General features: G+C 38.0%; 1 protein-coding gene and 1 pseudogene across 2 annotated transcripts in view; both read right to left on the bottom strand.

The window, feature by feature from the left end:
- IL13RA2 (interleukin 13 receptor subunit alpha 2) overlaps positions 1-15,805 on the bottom strand; it is a 55,547-nt gene that overhangs the window by 24,428 nt on the left and 15,314 nt on the right. The gene's annotated exons all lie outside the window — the stretch shown is intronic.
- LOC119245546 (cytochrome b-c1 complex subunit 6, mitochondrial-like) overlaps positions 1,994-15,805 on the bottom strand; it is a 30,248-nt pseudogene continuing 16,436 nt past the window's right edge.

Genomic DNA, 15,805 nt, shown 5'->3' with positions numbered 1-15,805 from the left:
TTATTTGCTCACAGGGGAAGTTATGACATCATTAGTCTCCATGGCAACCCTCTCCCCAGCAACAGACAAGACACTGATGTATACATATACACATTTTTGAGATAAAAAGTATTGAGTTATCTGACTGCTGAGAAAGCTTCAAATCTACACCAAATCCTCAGATAAAACAGAATGTCCCCCATTTCTTCATTAATATTAAATCATCTTCTACTTTAGCATCTGTTCTATTCTTCCCCGTGTTTCCTATATCAGTAAAATCACCATCTTCCCTGTTGCCCAAACCAGAAACCTGGGAGTCTTCCTCAACTCCTCTGTCTCCCATTCAATCACTTCATTATCATTACCACTGCCTAAGTCGAGGGTCTTATCATCGGGGATCTATTTATCCAGTCTTTCCTACCTCCAAACCTTTCTCCACACCACATATAGCAAGCACAAATTTTCCAAAGAATAAATCTGAACTTATCACCCCTTTCTTAAAATGACAACAGTATTTCATTGCCGTGGAATGTAGCCATATTTCCCCCCAACCTGTAGCTTAAACGTTTTGTTAGAAAAGCTAAAGTAAGCAGAATCAAATAATAAGCACTTTTTCTTCTTTTCCCTCAATCCACCCTCCGTGCACCTCCCAATGTTGATAACACAAGGACAAGCATGTGCTGGCTTTTAAAGGCTGTTAACCACAAAGGAACACTTTCTGCTGAAGAAGATAAATATTGTTACTCCTGAGGCCTACACTGTCCAGCACCTCCTCAGTGGGAATGGAAAGCCCTTTACCCCCTTCATGGCCAACAACTCCTCACATTTCTTTCCATTCCCATATAATCATAACAATGCTGACATTTGAAAACCTGGATTCTTTTTCGGGTATTAAACTACAGACTCCCTTGGTGGCCATATTGTATAATAAACTCCTTTGTGCAAAGACATCCTGATGGTTCAGAGTTTGCCTTCCTGGGTGGCAAACAAAAGACCAGTTTGGTTGTTTACAAGAATTTCATCATTTTATTCTTGAAGAATATCGGCTTTATGATCAAAACAAAGGACTCATATCCTCAGTCTAAAAATACTCTCAAGGAAAAATCACTGTTCTGAGCTCTACTGTCTCTTTTAGTCTACATTACTGGAACCAACAATTTCACAGGAAGTTAAGGATTAAAAGTTATTTACCCCAATATTCCAAGAGTATCTTTTTGTCTCCTGCATAAGTTAATTAAGCAGGACATGAAACAGGGGCGGTCAGGGCAGGAGAATGGGATACCAAGATATGTCAGAATGACTACCCACTGGCCCAGGCTCTAAGACAAGAGAGCTATCAAAAAAGCCCTAAAAGACCAAAAACCAAAACCAAGGGCTATAGCAATACAATGTACAGGGGCCTATGGGCGATAGCCGAACAAAGGACAGTGCCTGATAAGAGGACAGGTTACTCCCTGTGGGTTCTCACCCATACGCACAATTGCAAGGACCTCAAGCTCTGGGAATAACAACTATGGGGTTTATTTTAAAACAGAGGAAACAAAGAGCTTACGAGAGCCACAAATGGTGCTACTTCACCCAGGTAGCATCCACTAAAAGTACAATCAGAGTACCAGTCACTGTTACCAGCATGCCAGACAGCCCTGGACAGCAGTGATGGTCACTGATGGTCTCTCTGAGGCCATGTCAGAGACACCAAATGTTATCAACACATTTTGACTCCAGGCCCAGAGACTTTGGCGCTCCTTTTAGGCAATGTCAGAGACAGGACAGAAGGCCCAGTCTCTGACAGAGGTCTTCAGCTTCCTTTCCCTTCTGGGAGGTGGGCTGCTGGATGCTTCTTTTCCTTTTCTTTCAGCTTCTGGTACTTCTTCTTTCTTCAGAGGCTGGAACAGTCTGTTTTGTTTTGTTTTGTTTTGTTTTTTATAGATCATAGGACTTTATTAAGATGGAATACTGTTAATTACACAGACTACTGTGTAAGCTCAAATCCACAAGTTTCACATGAACTACACAAATAAGAACTAAATGGCATGTTCAAAATCATGTTCAAAATCATAAGGAATTATCCTGATGCCCCGGTGACGAAAGCTGGGGCGAATAAGGCTGCACATTTACTTCAAGCTGGTAAAGAGTTTGTGGGCCACACAGTGGTCCCTTGCATGCAAGAGGTCAAAGAGCTCCTCAGTGCAATCCTCCTCTGTGATCGGGAGGATACACGCTCATCACAGAGCTCTAGTCGCTCCCGAGCCTTTACACATTTCTCTAGCTGCTCGCAATGTTCTCTCATTGTTGTCAGGGGATCCACTAATTCCTCCTCCGCTTCCTCCTCCTTGGGATCTCCGGACCCGGTTAGCATCTTTTGCTCGTCCTCCAGCCCGTGTCTGGCTACGTTTCTGAATTCAAGCCGAGCAGCAACAGCGGTAGCTACTCCGCTTCAGAACCAAGAAGTGGAACACTCTGTTTTAAAGCTTGTACAGAGAGTCTTTCCCAGCTCCCTGTGACACTGGCTTATATCTTCTTTCAGGGTGCCACACCCACAAGTCTGATTGGACCATTTTTTTCCCAATACTGTGGCTGATTGGCCCATTTAGCACTAATCAGCTCATAGCTCACACCTGATTGGTCCATTCCACAATCCGGGAAGTAAAGGCAGTTACTGGGCTCTGACTACCAATTGCTCCAACTGACTTATGGTGGAGCAGCAGGGCAAGAGATCACCACTTCTACTGCCAGCTCCCATTGCTGAGGCGGCTGGGTTCCAGTAACAGACAGGCCCTCTTTCCTTGTCCCATCCTCTTCATCCTACCTGGTCCATCTGTAATATTCTAATGTTGGTAGGCTTCAATTATTACATAGAAGAATTTTCGTATCAAACTTTTAGAGCCAGAAGGCATATTGGAGAAAATGCTAGTCCAATCCTTCTTTATATATTTGGAAGTAAAACTCAGACTTGCTCAAGATTACACAGCAAGTTAGTAAGAGAGCTGGAAGTAGGACAGAAGTCATTCCCAATTCAGTGTACTTCCAATCAACTATGCTACATGTTTCACTCAGGATTACAGAACTTTTCTCTGGAAGTCCAGCATATAAGTTAGCTAGCCATGTTGAATCAATAGCATGAAATTTTTTCTTAGCCTTATAAAATCATAAAAGAATGCCATTTCTATTAGTGAAGTACAATAAACCTCTCTCCCAAATTCCTCCTTCCCTACTTGCCAGCTCATTGCTGCCCTCCAAAGGAATTTTATGTAGTACAAAGATTTGGTCAACACAAGGCCACAGATTTCCACAGAGCTGCTCCCACAGAATGAGATGAATACACCAGTTAATTTTGGATTCATGGCAATAGGTCTGACAAAGAGAAACTTTTTCATATTACCTATAAAGACTAGCACAATCAGGTTTCCCTTAAAAAGCTTTCGGATCTTAATAAAGTTCTCCTCCATCTATCCTTAAATATTTCATAGTTTTTGTCATTTGCAGCATAAATGTTAAGAGTCAAATCACTTGCTTCTATTCTACATGTAGGCTACTGAAATTTGATTCAAGCTATCAAATAGCATTTCCTGAATCAATCCAACACATTTAAGCAAAGGTATGAAACTGGATAGCTGGCTTTCTGAATTATTTAATCTACAAACCCATGAAGGGATTTCCTTAATTACATCTAGGATCACGTAGACTTTCTTTCCCAAAATGAACATGAAAACAATTCTTTCCTTGGCTTCTGGGTTACAGGATTGTCACTTGTGCAATGCAGTACTTTATATACTATATGGTTACTAGGAAGGATAGGATTTTTCACAAGGGAAGAAAGGGCCTGAAGATAAAAGGAAGAAGGTAGATGGAAATTAGACTGGCAAGATTTTAAAAGGCTTCTGATATATTCCCTACCCTCCAGCCCACAATCAACAACCGCTCATCAGTTATTAACTCCTTAATTTTTAAAATGAGAAAATACCCAGAGAAGCTAAGTTGCTCAAGCTCACAGAACTTATTGGCAACAGAAATAGGAACTGAAAAAAAAATGAGCTCTCGAGCACTTTCTACTGACCAGCAAGTAAGTGTTTTTGTTCTACGTTATCCATCCTGTATGTATTTTACCTGAAGCCTCCCTCTGAACCTCTCTCTACTTACTGTCACCATCCACGTCATCAATCCCACCACACAGTTTTATCCTCATGATGTATCTACAGAGTAGCAGTTTAATAAACTTTCATTGAAAACCTATTTTTTCAAATACTATGCCAGCTAAACCTTTTCTAAGGAACAATATAAAAATGACAAGTGATATTATCAGTAGCAATGAAGATGGGCCCTCCCCGGTGGCGCAGCGGGTTGAGCGTCACGCTGTGAAGCTGTGAGCAGCCTCTGCAGTGGAGGCTGCCAGGCTGGCCAGCCAGGGCGAAACCCACATGGCGAGGCAGACCTCTCCTGTCTTGCCTGCTGCTCCCCTCAGCAGTGTATTTCAGTAGATCCGCCTGTTCTATTCCCCACTCTGTCTCTGGTGAATCCTCTCACCCCCTGCATCTCGGGCCTGTACCCCAGCTCTTGTGTGCATAAATAAATAAATCTTTAAAAAAAATGAAGATGATGATGATAAAACCTACTATTTATTCAGCATTCACAGCATCCCAGGTACTGCCCCATGCGAAGTACTTTACATACATTATCTCATAATATTCAGTCAGCCTTGGATATATGCAAAAATTTTATTCCCATTTTAAAGACGAGAAGCTGAGACACAGAGAAATTAACATCTAGTAAGTCACACAGATCATAAACGGTGAAGATTGAATTTGAATTGTCTAGTATCAGAGCCCTTGCTAACCACTACACAAGGCATTTTACATGCCTAAAATCATTGCAAAGGGCAATTTCCCTGTTTCAATCCACTCAGTTTCACATAACACTATTGCTTAGGCAGCTTCCCACTGAGAATCTCCTTTGGAATGGCAGTTATAAAGCTATTTTCTGTTTTCAGCTTCACTTCCCCATCTCTTCGAAGCCATGCTACATAACCCCTCTTTCTAAGAGTTGACTGAGATAATCCTTGCATTATTGGAGAAACTCCAGGTACTTACCAATAATATGGTTTCTCAAGAATTTATTATCATAGGCAATTATCACAGGCCATTTTTTCCCCTTGTCTCAACTTTAGAGGATTCAGCATAATTTTTAATACTTCCCTTCCTGTATTATAATCAAGCACACTGAAAAAACAAATCAGGTATTTCTGGCCAGGGTACATATTCTCCAAATCACAAGACTGGGAAGATTTAGGGTATGGCTAGAAGCCATCTTAAGGGAAATTTAGAATCACAGTAAGGTACTGTAAAAGTTGACATGACTAATCTTTGTATAAACTAACAAATATATAGCTGAGGAGTGTGTTATAATAAAAACACAATGGTATAAATATCAGCATGGGTTTCAGCCATGTCTCAACCACTAACAAGCTAACTCAATTTCCATCTATAAAATGGAGATCATGTGTTGAAGATTAAATGAGGTTGTTTGTAAAAGTGCTGTGAGAATAATAAAGTGCTCTATATGTTTAAGTGGGAGTTGTGTTTGACCACCTTGTTATAAAGCAAAAACTTGAAAATAACTTCCCCCAACCTACACATTTGCCTATACTAACTCAGCAAAATTAACCTGTTCACACTGATAACTAGGCACTTGTTATTAATCTCCAACTTCTGCTACATTTTTGATGCATTATCTATCTTTAGTGATCATTTTTTCTTAGTAGCAATAATTTCTTGCATTTGTTTCACTTTATATAATTTATAAGGAATTCATTGGGTTATTTTAACAAATCAACAGGTATATAAGGTTTGTATTAGATATTTACAATCACTGAAATTGGCACTTAGATAAGTGACTTTCACTGGATTTCACAGTTGGTATAGTCCATACTGAAAGGAAAGGTAAAAAAGCAAGGGACAGAGAAGTGCTACAAGGCTAATAATACAGTCACCTATACAATGTAGTTTTATAGAAAAATTCCATCTCTACCCTGACAGAGGAAAAAAAAAGTTTCTTCCAAAATATCTGAAATGTCCATACGTTCTTGTTCTATATGTAAAGGCAGAGGCCAAGTTGCAGGGACAAATAATTACTTATTAGAAAATGAAGAATGGAGCCTGTAATGTAACTAAAGTGGCATCTTAAAAAAACACCTAAAAGAAGAATAGACATATTATTTCTGTTGTCACTGGGTAAAAAAATTCAGTTTTTATGAAATTTGATATATTCACATTATTAAGGCATCTAAAAATAGAGTTTGGAGAAGAAGAAAATGGGGAAATAGAGACGCAGTGCTTGAGTAAAGAAACATGGAAAAACAGTATGATTACAAGGTTTAAATGTCATCTCTGGGTGAAATGATAGATATAAATGGTATTACATGAGAAGTCATTGACTGGGACATCTGAAATCTAGCACCAATTTTGCCAGGGGACTTTGTAAACAAAATAATAATGACTGTAGTTTATTAATCTCTTACCATGTATCAAGCTTTTTGTCAGATGTTTGATATGGATTAGTTCAGAAAGTTTAAGTTTCTCAAGGTCATACAATATAAATACAAAAAGATATGTGATTCTAAAGACTAGCCTCCTTTCCTTTATGGAAAATATAATGAAGATTCCTTTTAAAAATTAAAGCAGAGGGCCTCCCTGGTGGCGCAAGGGGTTAAGCACTGCACTGTGAAGAAATTCGCAGCCTCTGCAACACAAGTTCCATCCCCGGCTGGCCAGGGAGCAACCTACATGGTGCAGCAGACTTCTGATTTGCCCGCTGCTCCCCTCAGCAGTGTATTTCAGTCAGTCTGCCTGTTCTGTTCCCACTCTGTTTCTGGTGAATCCTCTCACCCCCCACACCTCCATCCTGTACCCCGGTTCTTGTATACATAAATAAATAAATCTTTAAAAATAATAATTATGCTATGTGAAATAAGTCAGAAAGTCACCAGATGGTTTCACTCATTTGCGGAATATAAATAAACAAAGAAAACCAACTGGCAATACACCAGTAAGTCTCAGACTCTGTGAAAAATATACTGGTTATAAGAGAGAATAGGGAGGAGGGAGGATAGGGGATGGAAGTGGATGGGATATCAGCATCAGAGCTTTGGTGGAGAATGAGTGAAGCATGTGCACTTATGGAGGTGTGTAGATGTACACCCAAAATTATATAACAATATAAATGATTGAAAAAATAATAAAATTTGAGAAAAAATAAGACTGTGTCATTTCAACTAATTTTACATCATTGAAGTTAAATTTTCTCTCATAAAAGTAAACCCTGGGATAACTTTCATTTTCTTTCAACAGTTAATATACTGTGTGTCCCATCCTGGTTTCAGGTTGTGACTCAAAGCACTGACGTCCTGAAAAACTAATCTTGTTTCAGTCCTTTATCATTAGTGTTGTGTGCAAAAATGTTCTCCCAGTCGGTGGGGTTTCTCTTTGTTTTTGTTATTGTCTCTTTTGCTGTGCAGAAGCTCTTTAATTTGATGTAGTCCCAGCTGTTGATCTTTGCCTTCACTATCACTGCTTTGGGTGATGTGTCTGTAAACCTGTCTTTGAGGTGCATGTCATGTAGTGTTTTGCCTATATTTCCTTCTATATATTTTATGGTTTCAGGTCTTATGTCTAGTTCTTTAATCCATTTTGAGTTGGTTTTTGTGCATGGTGTGAGGTAGTAAAGTTTCATTCTTTTGCATGTAACAACCCAGTTTTCCCAGCACCATTTACTGAACAAATTTTCTTTGCTCCAGTGCATATTCTTTGTTCCTTTGTCAAACATTAGTTGACCATAAATCTGTGGGTTTATTTCTGGGTTTTCAATTCAGTTTCATTGGTCCATGTGTCTGTTCTTGTTCTAATACCATGCAGTTTTGATTATTATGGCTTTCTAGTATAGTTTGAAATCTGGGAGAGTGATACCTCCACTCCCTTCTTTTTTTTTTCAGGAGGGTTTTGGCTATTTGGGGTTTTTGGTGGTTCCGTATGAATTTCATCAATATTTTTTCTATTTCTTTGAAGAATGACATTGAAATTTTAATTGGAATAGCATTGAATCTGTAGATTGCTTTTGGTAGATACCATCTTACAACACTGAGAATGGCATATATTAAAAAAAAAAACCTAGCAACAACAAATGTTGGCAAGGATGTGGAGAAAAAGGAACTCTCCTACACTTCTGGTGGGAGTGCAAACTGGTCCAACCACTATGGAAAGCTGTGTGGAGATTCCTCAACCTACTAAAGATAGGGCTTCCATATGATCCAGCAATTCCACTCCTAGGTATTTACCCAAAGGACACAAAAACATTAATTCAGAAGGGCACCTGCACCCCTATATTTATAGCAGCACTATTTACAATAGCTAAGCTTTGGAAACAACCCAAATGCCCAAAAATAGATGACTGGATCAAGAAGATGTGGTACATATACATCGTGGAATATTACTCAGCAATAAAAAAAGATAAACTCATGCAATTTGCAGCAACACAGATGGAGCTGGAAGGGATCATGCTCAGAGAAATAAGCCAGAAAGAAAAAGAAAAATACCAGATGGTCTCACTCATAGCGGGAACCTATAAAACCTAAATAAGGGACCAGGAAAAAGAATAACTATAAGAAAGAAAAAATCAAAATCAACAAACAACTATGAACCAGAGACACACTATGGGGGGAGAGAGGGAATTGAGGGATTGGGGCCAAAATAAGGGGGGTAAATTGTATGGGATATATAAAAAAAGCTAATCTTGTTTCAAGGAGATCACTCAACTATGTATAAATGCCTATTCATAGCTTCTGTGGTATGTTTGATCATGAGTCAGTATCATTATTTATTACCTCTAAACCTTCCCAGATCTGAGGGCTAAGATCAACACATGGCTCAATAAGAGTACACTCAGCCTATGAACCAATGGTGAGTCAAATCCAATGAAGATAATAACTAGTAAATACTACGTTTTTCAGGGGAGTCATCCACAAAGAATGCCAAAGATGACTGTGTACTTTCAAACACAAAAAGACTTTGAATCAGACAGTTTCATCATGCTCACCACTAGTCAAGTTGTTATCAGTCATTCTTCACAAAAATACACAAGGAAGTTAGGCACATGCTTAATGATGAAAATCACTGCAGACAAATGAAATACATATAGACTCTATTTCTAACAAATACTATTAAAACATCTAGTTACATATGATTATATCTGTCCTTGACAACATTTTATACTAACAGCATTGATTGATATTTTTGATACATCTTCCAAAAATATTGTAAGAAATACAGTCATCCTATTACCTAATTCTTTTTTCAGATAATTCCCCATGTGACATTCTGAGTTCATCAAACTAACAAATTTCCTGAAGCACTGTCAAAGCTAGAGAATTTAGTTTTGAGCTACCGAGGAAACTGCCATGTTTGCAGTGTTAATTCATAAAGCACTTTACACACTTCAGAATCTGCCCCTAATCTGAGCAGAACAGAAATTTACTGAGTTTATAATCCCACACAGCTATTTACCAACAGGCCTTTACAACCCTTAAAAAAATCCAGCTAGGTTGTCAATTTCTTGAATCAGGTCAAATTATTATTGAATATGCATACTTTATATTCTATTCAAAAAAATTATATTAGATGTACCTTATATTCCATTAAAATTAAGCCTCAGCCAAGAGCTAAGCAATATCTTGAATTGCACCATTTCTCTGATATTAGCAAAGTAGTCTCTTTTGAAACAGTCTCTTTTTTTTTTTTAAATAATAAATTTTATTTTTATATTCCCCCATACAATTGCAAACGCCCCATTCTGACCCCAATCCTTCCCCTCCCACCCCCCACCCCCCAAAAAGTGTCTCTGGTTCATAGTTTTTTGTTGATTTTGATTTTCACTTTCTTATATTCATTTTCCTGGTCCCTTATTTAAGTTTTCTAGATTCCTGCTATGAGTGAGACCATCCGGTATTTTTCTTTTTCTTTTTGGCTTATTTCGCTGAGCATGATCCCTTCCAACGCCATCCATGTTGCTGCAAATTGCATGTGTTTATCTTTTTTGAATGCTGAGTAATATTCCATGGTATATATGTACCACATCTTCTTGATCCAGTCATCTATTTTTGGGCATTTGGGTTGTTGAAACAGTCTCTTTTGTTCAGCACCCTTCTCCCTAACCTCAGATGCTGCCAAATACTTGTTTGCAAGGATATATTGTGTACCCAAAACATTCACTACATGTAACAACTTAAAAAGTAAATAACAGTGTGTCCTACCCACTCTGTGCTAAGTAAAAACAGAATACAAAATATACTTGACAGGTTTTATAGTTCTTAAAGGTAATCTACCAATATGTTCTTTCATGTCCATAAGGTAGAGACTGTAAACACATGGAAATATGATATTATATCACATATAGTACCATCATTTATGGAAAGGTGTGTTGATAAAAACTTATAAATATTGATATGATATTGTTATTATTCAACAATAATTTTTGTAAATCTACTACATATCAAGCATAGTCTGAAGCACTACGGATACAGCAATGAACAACACAAAGTATCTGGCTTCTTCATAAAACTAACTTGCTGTTGTGGGAGACACCAGATAAATTAAGATATCAGACAACTTAAGTTCCATAAAGAAAATAAAGCAGGATAACATGAAAGAAAATAATAGAGGGTTCATTTTAGTTAAGGTGGCCAGGGAATGCCTCTCTGAAAAGGTGATATCAAGAACCTCAATGAAGTAAAAGAATGAACCAGGTGAAAAAGGTAATAATCTTTCAGGTAGAAGAAATAGCACACTCAAAAACACTGAGGTGGGAATCAGTTCAGTAATTCTAGGAATAGTAAGACCAGTGGGATAGGAAACAAAAGGCTAGGATTAGGGTTACAGCAGAGGATAAGCCATGGTAATGAATTTACCAATTATTTTTAGTATAATGGGAAAAAATTGGGCAGTTGTCAGTACAGTGGCATGATGTAACTTACATTTTTTAAAGACTACTGTGTATGGAAAGGGTCGAAGCAATAATCCTAGCTAGATTTGCAGCTTGGACCAAGCTGATAGCAGTGGAGATGTTGATATGGTTTATTGATCAGAGGATGATGTCTCTATTTTGTCACAGACAACTAGATAACTATTTGTGGGGCCTGGGGATGATTGGGCAAGAATTTAGTTTTGGATCACAAAGTTTGAGCTCCTAATTAAATATCCAACAGGAGAAGATGAACAGATAGTTTGATATTTGACTCTGGAGGTTAGAAGAATGTCCAGAGCTTATAGATAATTATTTGAGAACCATAGCTTGTAGATTGTATTGAAAACCATGGATCAAATGAAGTCACCTAAGGTATAAGTAGACAAGGTAAAGAAAAGAGGAACAATGACTGAGATCTGAGACCATTCAATATAGAGATGTCAAAGAAATGAGGACATACCACAGAAGCAGATGAAAGAGAGGCCAAGGGTATAACAGAATAACTCAAAGTGTGTGGTGTTCCAGAAACTAAGTGGAGAAAATGTTTTAAGGATAGAGTGATAGACAATGTCAAAGCAGCTGATAGACCAAGTAAGATGAAGACTGATAATGGTCTGATGAATTTGCAGATTGGAGATATTAGGGACATTGAAAATGAGTGGAATTCAGTCAATGAAATTTCTACAGCAAAACTCATATTAAAGTGGGTTCAGGAAGGCCTCCCTGGTGGCAAAAGGGGTTAAGTCACAGCACTATGAAGCTATCTACAGCCACTGCAGCAGGAGTTCAATCCCCACATGTGCAGCAGACCGCTCCTGTCTCACCCGCTGCTCCCCTCAGCAGTGTATGTCAGTAGATTTGCCTGTTCTGTTCCCTACTCTGTCTCTGGTGAATCCTATCACCCCCCGCACCTCTGGCCTCTACCCCAGTTCTCATATGCATACATAAATAAATCTAAAAAATAATAAAGTGGGTTCAGGAAAGAAGCGAAGGGTGAGAATTGGAGATAATGCACACAGGTATAACAATTTTGAGGTTTGCTATGAAAGGAGGAAATCACGCATTTCCTCCCTTTTGAAAACATGAATGAAGAACATTCCATACAAGAGTTTGATACAGTCTTCCTTAAATTTTTGCTATTCCTGTTTAGTAATGGTGGGTGATCTTATTTGAGGGATACAGATCAGAGTACCTTAGTATTGTACTTATCAAGGGGCACCATACCAAGAAAAAACATTCCTGAAACAATCAGAGACTACCAAAATTTGGTAGTCATCAGTGATGACTTTCACACTTCCCATCAGTTCAAATTTTTTGCAAAGCTTCCCCCTAAATCTTGCTTTTCTAATTAATATTATTTTGAAAGCCTGCCATTTCCCAAGACTAAACAACATCTTTACTTTCTCCTTATGTGCAATGAGATTTTGTTTTTTTTCTCCTAAATTTGTTTTCTACAGTAAAATTCATCAGAAACAACTTTAACTCCATTTTTAATTAGGCAATTTTAATATTTCACTGTTAGACTATAAACATTGTTAAAAACCTGAATCAAGGAATATCAGAATTTGGCTCTAGTACCTATTTCAAAATGCAGAATAGGAACATTTATCATGTTTTGAAACTTGGAAACTGAATGCTCAAACAATTCAACTGTACATGCTTCCAAAGAGTTCCAGTAAGTTAGCATCTCTAGGCAAGAGGATTTTTATTCTGGCTTGGATAGGCAGTCCACTTGAAACTCAGAACATGAAGGGTATTTCATCATTTCAAGCTTTTGCTTTTTACTGTTTCTCCCTCATGCTCCTCTCTCCTGACCCCCTCCCTTCTTCTTTCTAAGTTTCTTTTTCTTTTTTCTCCCTTTTTTCCTCTTTCCTCCCATATAAGCATTATTTATAACTACAAAAACATGAACACAACCAAGACAGTGGTAGTAGGGATAAATAAACTTTGGTACATTGAGAAAATGCAATATTATTCTCTTTTCCATTAAGTAGAAATTAATACTTTTTAATTATTGACTGTCCTTATTTTAAAAATACTGAAGCATCCTGTCTTCCTCATACATCTCCATTAGTTCTTTGACTTCAAAATAATATTTCCCATGCATTACTTGAAGATTCATACAGTCTAATAACCTTGTGTAAGCTTACTTTTTAAGTGCTTATGACAAAAAAAAAAAGTTTCTTTCAGAGGACCTATTGTCTTTCATAAAAATGAATGTCCTGTTTTAAGAGGAGTAGTGTTTTAGAGTCATCTACTTCAAAGCTCTAAATCCATTTCATAATCCGAAATTATGGGTGTTTTTAGTCCCCCTCTTTCTCACCATTTTTGTTAGAAACTTTTGTTCCTGGATTAGACAATTTTTCTTAAATGACTTTAGAATCTTCTCATCAAACCAGAACCTGAGTCATTATTTTTATAACCTACGCCGTTGATTGCTGTTTTAGTGCTGACATTGTCACAGGCATCTATCCAGATCTTCATTTCACAGACATTTCCTGAGTATCCATTTTGTATTCAAGGCTGTAAATATGAAAACAAGCAATACACGATGTTCTCTACCCTCAAGTCTACTGAAGGAACAGACAAAAAAACCCACTACACACTTAATACTGATAGAATTGTCAAAACAAATTCAGAACATTGGCAACAACAAATGATGGTGAAGACGTGGGACAACACTAACTCTTATTCATTGCTGATAGAAATGCAAAATAGTCCAGCAACTTTGAAAGATAGCTTGGTCACTTTTCACAAAACTAAACGAACTCTTAACTAACAATCTAGCAAGTGTGTTCTTTGATATTTACCTAAAGGAGTTCAAAATTTATGTCCATACAAAAAATTGCACATAAATATATTATAGCAGCATTATTTACAACTGTCAAAACATGAACACAACTAAGACAGTGGTAGCAGGCATAAATAACTGTGGTACATTGAGAAAATGCAGTATTTTCCTTATGAAATAGAAAAGAGCTACTAAGCCATGAAAAGACATGGTGAAATTTTATTTATTTATTTATTTATTATAAAGCTCTATCCTTTTATTTTATTTTTTAAAGATTTATTTTATTTATTTATACAAGGACTGGGTACAGTCAGAAGCGCGGGAGGGTGAGAGAATTCACCAGAATCAGAGCAGAGAGCAGAACAGGCAGAATGACGAAGTACACTGCTGAGGGGAGCAGCGGGCAGCAGGAGAGGTCTGCGTGCCATGTGGGACCCTCAGCCAGCGGCTGGGGATCGAACCGGCGCTGCAGAGGCTGCGGGCAGCTTCGCAACCCAGCGCTCAACCACTGCGCCACTGGGGAGGCCCGATATGGTGAAATTTTAAATGCATATTATTAAGAGAAAGAAGCTGATTTTAAAAGGTTACGTACTGCATAATTTTAACCACTAATACATGCCATTCTGAAAATGCAAATAATGGACACAGTAAAAAGATCTGTGTTTGCCAGGGGTTAGAGTGAGCAGGGAGAGAGGAATAGAAAGGGCACAGAGGATATTTAGGGCAATAAAAATACTCTGCATTGATTCCAAAATTGTGAATATTTGATATTATACATGTGTGCACACCTATAGAATGTAAAATGCCAACAGTGAACCCAATGTAAACTAAAGACTGGGTAATTATTATGTGTAAATGTAGGTTGATCAGTTGTAACATATGTACCACTCTGGTGGGGGATGTTGCTAACAGGGGAGACTGCATATGGGAGGGCAAAGAGAATATGGAAAATATCTGTACCACCTTCTTAATTTTGCTATGAACCTAAAACTGCTCTAAAAACTAATGTGTTTTTAAAAGTTAAATTATGTGTGGCCCCCGTAAGACCCCTGGACCAGTTAGAGAGGGGGTGGAGCCAGGCCCAGTGCAAACCTATCATCAGCAACAGAGCCCCAAAAGCAAATAATGGGGAGGCCGAAAAACACAACAAACAGTAACTTGAGTCCTCAGGGAGATACTACACCACAGAAAGAGAGCAAATCTCTAGAACCCAATCACAAAGCCATGGAGGATCTGTTCTTTCTACCAGAGAGTTCAAAACTGACAGAGGGCCTCCCTGGTGGCGCAAGGTGTTAAGACACACCTATGAAGCTATTCACAGCCTCTGCAGCATGAGTTTGATCGCCGGCCAGGGAGCAACCCACATGGTGCAGCAGACTTCTCCTCACTCACCCGCTGTTCCCCTCAGCAGTGTATTTCAGTCAATCTGCCTGTTCTGTTCCCCACTCTGTCTCGGGTGAATCATCTCACCTCACACACCTCTGGCTGATACCCCAGTTCTTGTATGCATAAATAAATAAATTTTTAAAAAATAATAATAATAGGTATATCCCATAAGGGGGTGAGAATTTTTTTAAGGAAATAATAAAGGAAAATTCCCCAAACCTGGAAAGGAACTAAATATACAAAGCCATGAACGAAGTTAAAGGTACTAAAAATTTAGATTACCTAAACAAGATGAGACCCACACCAAATGAGACACAAAGTAGTGAAGGTTCCAAGAGTTCAAGACAAAGAAAGCATATTAAAAATGGTTAGAGGGAAGAGTAGATAACCTATAAAGGAATCTCAATTAGGCTAACATTAGATTTCTCTGAAGAAAAAAACATGGGTAAGAAGGGATTAGAATGACATGATCTAAATACCTGAAGATAAAAACTGCTAGCTAAGAATATTCTATCCTGTAAGTCTCTCCTTCAGATATAAGGGAGAAATAAAGGTCTTCTCAGATAAACAGAAGCAGACAGAATTTGCAAACACTAGACTCCAGGAAATGTAGAAAGATCTCATATCTAAATCAAAGAGAGG

The sequence above is a fragment of the Talpa occidentalis genome, unplaced genomic scaffold, assembly GCF_014898055.3.
Source record: "Talpa occidentalis isolate TD23 unplaced genomic scaffold, MPIMG_talOcc4v2.1 talOcc4.15, whole genome shotgun sequence".
Taxonomy (NCBI): domain Eukaryota; kingdom Metazoa; phylum Chordata; class Mammalia; order Eulipotyphla; family Talpidae; genus Talpa; species Talpa occidentalis.
This window is presented reverse-complemented; position numbering and strand designations above follow the sequence as displayed.